Source organism: Falco naumanni, chromosome 10 (assembly GCF_017639655.2).
Source record: "Falco naumanni isolate bFalNau1 chromosome 10, bFalNau1.pat, whole genome shotgun sequence".
Lineage (NCBI taxonomy): Eukaryota > Metazoa > Chordata > Aves > Falconiformes > Falconidae > Falco > Falco naumanni.
In genome coordinates, this window is record NC_054063.1 from 7,701,881 (window position 1) to 7,708,926 (window position 7,046).

Genomic DNA, 7,046 nt, shown 5'->3' on the forward strand with positions numbered 1-7,046 from the left:
TCCTGTTGCTCTAAGAACAGATGTCATCCTGTAGCTCCCTGCCCCCGACAGCTCTGCTCTCCAATCACAAAGGAGAAGGAAATTGTTTGGCCGAGTTTACAGAATGAACCATAAATCATATGCATCTTTGCCAAAGCAAACTCATGTTTCTTTTATGAAACAATTGCTCCTAAAAGAACTTATATTCATTTTTTATATATGCATTTTTTATAAAATACATAAGGAAAGTAGAACATACTGTTCTGTTTCTCCTTTAGAAATGCTTGGTATTTTTCCATTCTGGTTGAGAAAGCAAACATTTGCATTTTCACGTGGCTTTCCGAAGCTAGTTGCATGGACCTAGCTGCAGTATTTTGAGGGATTCAGAGAACATTAAAATTGCTTTGGAATATTTGAGTCACCATTATTCACAAAAGTGAATTCACATAAAGTGAAACTAGGAAACAATAGGGACTTTTGTTGAAGTCAGATGCTGTAAATATGAATGAAGGAAGACTTGTGCATCTTCATAGATAGGGAAGATTTCAAAGCCAGATTCTTTCTCAGGAGTTTTTTTTTAAAAAAGAAGAAAAAAAAATCAACAACCAAAAAAAAAAAGCTAAATACTATGAAGAAAATAAACAGAGCCTAGGTGTTCCAGAAGTACATGTGCAGCAATGCCATTCTGACAAGTTGAGGCGCCTCTCTCTCTTCCCAGAGAGTATTCCAGCTTTCAGAGAAAAATCTGACCTGAAAAGATTGTCGTGAGCCAGAGCTGCTCACAGAAAGGTGTGGGGAACACAGCTGGGCACAGGCAGCTCTGCTGAGCATTGGGGGGGGGAGGGGGCACTGCGGCATGGAGAAGGCTCCACGCTTGTCTGCATTGCTCCATCGTATCTCCCACTTACCCAGCTCCTCAGGCTGCTCAGTGAGCTGCAACACTCGAGAAAACCGTGCTGTCCTCAGGCTCTGAGTAGAGGAAAAGAGCACGTATCTGCAAAAGATGTGTATCATCACTGCTGTATGTGACAGTCAGTCACTTCAGTGCAGCTTTCTAGCCTTCTAGAAGAGCACAAGTGCTCAGCCATGCTCTGGCTACACTACTCACATCTAGAACATGTCATTCAGACTGTCTTGGTTCACAGAAGAGTGAGTGCCTAGCTAAAACCATGGCTTTTGAGTGTGATCAGCCATCAAGGGGCCATGAGAGTACTCTTCTAGGGTACATGGAAGGGTCCAGGTCTCTAATACTGCTTTATTTCCTTTGGGGATGCCTTCTTTGATACAGCTTCTCTGCTTTTATTCTTAAAGGACTTCTTGTCATCCTGTCTGGTCTGATTCTGGAGTGGACACTGAGATGTAATAAGCACAAGACCCTGCTCTTTCATGTCCACTACTCTCATGTTAAAAAACAGAGCCTTCTGTAGCAAAGTCAGAGCTGATCTTCATTTTCCATTCTCCACTTTCTGCCCCACACAGTTTTGAAGACTAAGGCTTTTCCCCAGCCATAAGGTGTTTAAAGTTCTTCCTCACATCCCATCTCTTTTCAAACACTTGCTTTGCTTCCCCAATCTGCACCTTACCTCTGTTCTCTAATCGATTTCTTTATCTTCCTACCTCATCATGCTTATCACTCTTTCTTCCTTTTCTTTGCCTTTCATTTTTATATGACCAACAAATCCCAATCCAGAATAAGAACCTCAGTGTGCTCAGTACTGTGCCATCACCATGAAAGAGCCCTCTCTGTTGTGAGCAGTACGATGCTTTTCCTTGGTTTCCTTATCCTTCATATCCTATGCTGCAACACATCGTGACAGCTATCTACCACCTCCCACTCATTAGGATTAAAATCTCTTCTACAGCAAGAACACATTTCAGTTCCAATGGGTATTAAAACCAAATGCCTTGTTGCAGGCTGTGTCCTTTCTGCAAAGCAACAAAATTTATGACAATGACAACGCAAGAGCCTAATGCCAGATACCTTGAGATCACTCTACTGTGCCTTGTACTTGTTTAACACACCCCAAATGAAAGGCACTATTTATTACACATTTTTGCTTAATTGATGTTTTCAGATGAGACAATGGACACTGGAAACAACAACTTTTGGCTGGAAAAAGTCATATTATTTTCTGATAACACAGCATATAATGCATGTCATTCAGAGGATGAACAATTTCTTCCATTCAGAGTTTTCATCTGCTTGCTTGTCGTACAAAGTATATGCATTACCCGATTAAATAACTCACAGACCCATAAATCGTTAACCATGTGTACAGTACATAATTCAGTGATCTGCAAACTGTGTTACAATACACTATTTCAAAGCTTTTCTCAAGTTAAAAAAAAAACCAAACCAAACAGAACAAAAAAAACCCAAAAAACCCAAACAACAACACACCAAAAACCACCAAAAAACCTGCAAAGCTTTGTTCACCAAACACTGTGCCAGTGACCTTTCTCTCTAGTTTCCATGGCATTTTTGTTCAGTTAACTGCTCAAAACATTTTAATGCTATATTCAACCCCTACAAAGTCAAACCGACGCATGACAATCCATCAAAATCAGCCTGATAACAGAAAGCACATTCCAATTCCAGAATTATTGTTGTCTGATTCTAAATGACAGGGTATGAAACAAAAAGAGCAGAGAGCTTGATTTTCCAAAGAAAAATTAAGCCCAAAGAATGATAAGAGAAAAATCCTTTAGACTGAGATCCTAGAGAAATGATATGAAATTTAACATGATGAGAACATACGCAACAAGACAATTGTCACATATACAAACTTCAGTCAAATAAAAAGGTTTCTAAATGTGTGTATAACTGAGGACTCCCTAAACCAGAAATTATTAAATTGTTTTCTGACAATTAAAGCAAGGATGTCTTTATTCCATTAGGTCTAGATGCAAACTCTTTCCCCAGGGTCCATCTCAAATCTAAGGATTAAGTATGTAGTAATGAAATGTTTCAATTATCTACATTCATAACACCTCTTACTAATTAAAATTTATAATTCAGAAGAAAAACAAATCAAATTGTAAGACAGCCTGCTTCATGTAAAAACCTTGGTTACCATTGTTAGTCAGCAGAGGAGTTAGTAAAAAAGGCAACCTAAAAATAGGTACTGACGAATTAAAAAGAAGAAATCCTCCAAGTTCTTTGAAATGAGTGAAATAGAAGTATTGCTTAGAACTGTTTAGGAATGTCACTGTTATAGCATTTTGCCAACTCATGTAGGTAAACACGTTGACAATACACTTCACCCACCCCACCCCCTCTCTCTCCACCCACCCCCCATCCACCCCGTTTCCCCTGCAAGGACCAGACTGTCGTTTTGGTAAGCCAGCTTGTGGAGCGGACAATGCCATCCCAGCCAAGCATTCTGCAGTTCTCACCAGGTTTTTAGGAAGCTTTCTGCCTCCTAGAATCACAAATCTCCCAATCTGATTCCCTATCTCCTGGTAACAGTGGAGAATGAAAGATCACACTCACACAGGAAGATACGGTTCCAAAGTATCAAACATGCATCCACGGAAAGGTCTAAAAATCTTGGCAGTGATTTAAAGAAAATGTTTAAAAGAAGATGTAAACACAGCAAGCAATTGTGATTTCATCATTTGTGCCTTGATGGGTAAATGTTTCAAGATTAAACATGTCTAAAGGTGCTTGATTCTGAACAATTGCACTGCAGTCCTCATGAGGACTTGACACATATGCAAATGTTCTCCAGTTTAAGTTACTTTGGAAATAGTACAAGAACCTATTTTCTGATTTCTGAACTTTCTTTGTGATTCAAGCTGGAAAAGGAGTTGCAGGGGATGCAAGCTTGAGATGCGCTATTTTCCAAACCATTTCCCTGTATCATTAGGAAAAAATATTTGGTTCCATCCACCCTCAATGACCAAACCACTAACTTAGCCACTCATTTGTCACTTTAGACATGTCAACTCCCTGCCACCCAGACACATTCCTTCCTACTTGCCTTTTCCTTTACCCTACAGCAACGTTCAAGCAGCTCCCCTTCAGCACCATGGAAATTTAAAACAACTCTTTATGTTTGTCTGACCTCTGTCTTATAGCACCACCTGTGGCATTTTCTCTCTGCCAACAGAAGCAGTATTAAAGTCCCTCTGCTTGGCTGTCCTCCTCCTTCCTCTCCTCCTCCACATCTCTCTTCAGGATCTTATTCTGCCACAAAAGCTGTAAGGAATTATCCTGTTGTTACTGGATAGACATACTGGGAGATGGGGAACGGTGGGACTCGTACCTAGCCATAGATATGAACTAAGGTATCATTCTCATGTTGTTTAGTCAGAGGGCCTTACCCTGACAGACACACATGCAGAGCAACATAACAAATGCTGCTCATGCAGGAACACCTTTCACCTTTTGATGCACCTAAGTGACAACAGAGTAAGCAAGCAACAATATGCAAAAGAAACTCTTGCACTAAATTCAGCAACAGCAGCTTTTTAGATTAAAGCACTGTCTTTGTACACAGATAACAGTGCCCAGCAGTTCTGACATACAATCAAACAATAATATAACTGACGAAGTCAATCAGAATTTGGAGAAGACACGTGCCAGTGCTCCTCCATGAGGGCCTGTTTTAATGTCTAGACCCCAATGCACTCATGCATTGCAGTGAATTTCCTACAGGCAATGCTCTTCTGCCTGCTGAGACAGACATCAGCTCATTTCTGAAAAGGGCTAAACCAGCAGTCCTTCTGGCAACAGAATTAGCTAATGCCCAAGGTGGGCTCTGGCACCCTTAGAGCTATTGTTCAGTATTGAAATGCTACTGTGCTTCTACCCATAGGAAAATCTGTCCAGTGCAAAAACATTTACACATTTTGACTACAGAAGGCAGCATCTGAATCCAGGGCGTATTCTATAAAGGAAAATAAAGGAGAATTGACATGAAATACTCAATTCTCACATTTGTTCCTAAGGCTAAACAATAACTTTTGTTTTCAAAAATCTCTACTCTCTCCTTACTTTGGAGTTGTAGCACTTGTCCAAAGTAATAAAGGAAAACACACCATGATAAGTCTGTAGGCTGCTCCAATACACAGATCTTATTCCACTGCATATTTTTCAGGCTTAATACTTTTCTAAAATGATATAAATTAAAGGCTCTCTCTTTCAATTAAAATTATAAACCAGTCAACCAATATCATACATACACACATATATATTTAAATCATCATGGAAAATTATCACAGTACCTGGATGCATTTTACACAACGTACCTCTAATCTAAATCACCACAAAAACTGCTCCATGCTCCTCCTAGCTATTGAAACAGCTATAGAAGTACCCTGAAAAGGGTAGCCAGGATACCGATTGCCAAGTGAAATTCCTGTGCCTGCCGTTAGTGGAAGCCTTGAACAAAGAGGTGCATTTAACACTGTTTCCTAAACTTTGCCAGATTCAGGCTCAGACAGATTTCTGGCAGGAGCGAGATCCCGAGCCAGGAGCCTGTCGCTGAGAATGACCTGCCCCCTCGTTCCCACGAGCTCCTCCCTTGGGACAGATGCAAGGGACGTGAAAACCCAGTCATTAACGGGGAACAGAGCGTGGGCTCAGAGCAACCCTCATGCTCAGGGTGAACAACAACCAGGCTCATTGCACTGAACAACAACCTTCATGGAAAATCCTACAGGATTTAAAGAGTGACACCACAAATTGGGTTCCACACAATACAACTGGCTTCTAAAAAATGTCTTCCAAGATCTGCGTAATTTAATAAAAAAGGATGACCTTTCTCTAGGAATGTTTTATCCTGTCCTGTGGAGCTCTAGCAGACACACAATTCTGGTTCACGTTTTTAGGAAGATTTCAAAACCTTATTAAAAAGCTATCATTTTTTTTTTCAACTGTATGTGACTTTGCCAGGGAAATCAAGTTTCATTTTATGCAGTCAAAAGAAAAAAAAAATGCCATTGGCAAAAGAATGTTGCCTGTTCTCTGAGAGGGTAAGTTAGAGCTGATCCTTAACATAGGTGGCCCCCAGAGTTGGTGCGGTACCTGCTGGAACTCTGATGGGCCATACGTGACATTGTACAATTGCAGCTTTAGCTTACAAGTATCGAACTTTCAACATAAATTAAAACACATAAATTAAAGCACAGCATGCTTTCCATCTCTTATCAACTCCTTAGTACTATATAACAATGCACTTCTAGCTTTGAATCTGTATGTTTTGCTCCACATGAATAAGTTTCTGAGCACTCATTACATTGAAAACCATAAAAATCCGATTTTATCCTGACACCTGAACGAACATTTGAATTCCTGAAATTTCAGCCACAGATTCAAATAAAATCATCGCAAAGCAAAAAGAAATCGTAAAACAGAAGGAAAAAACACAGTTGCGGCTCATTCCATAGACAGCACGTACCCTGTAACAGATGACACGCTGCAAATACATTGTACACATCTTGTGTAGAGCTATTTCATCTTTGCATGCACTTGAAAAGAAATGGATGATGAAATTCTAAATTATATTGCATGAGTGGGGTTCAAATATTAGTTACACTGATATTTCAGAACTTGTAGCCAATGAAACTTATACCACCATTAAAACACAGAAATGCATTCTGGTGGGCATTTTCCAATGATAAATGTTTTAAAAGATCGTTAAGCAAAAAAAATGTATATTTAAATTTTTAATAAATATGCAAAATGTTTAGCTACAACACTGCTAGTTCCAATTTCTGAATAAAATTGCAAAATGTATGTATTATACCTCAGGCCTTCAACACCAATAATTATAAGATATATAATTTCTCATAACATATTTTGCAGTGAGGGTTTTCTTTCTTCTTTTAACCAAAAAAAAAAAATCTAAATGGATACAGGGAGAAAAAAAAATGCTACAGTATTTCGCAAACTTCTCAAAATAGAAATGTCTCTTCTGTAAACAAAACCAGAACTGACATGTAATACAACAGATTCATATAAAAAGATATTCCTACCTGGCGTTTTGACTCTATTTATAGAGAAACAAAATCAAAGAAATTTGAGTTAAATCTTCTAATCCATAGGACCGACATGAATACTA

At 39.1% G+C, this 7,046-nt stretch overlaps 1 long non-coding RNA gene across 1 annotated transcript in view; it reads right to left on the reverse strand.

The window, feature by feature from the left end:
• The window catches only part of LOC121094373, a 109,629-nt gene extending 104,289 nt beyond the window's left edge, over positions 1-5,340 (reverse strand). Inside the window, exon 1 of the long non-coding RNA XR_005829832.1 lies at positions 5,233-5,340. This is a non-coding gene — a long non-coding RNA (uncharacterized LOC121094373). The remainder of the gene's footprint in view (positions 1-5,232) is intronic.
• Between the last annotated feature and the right edge of the window lie 1,706 nt (positions 5,341-7,046).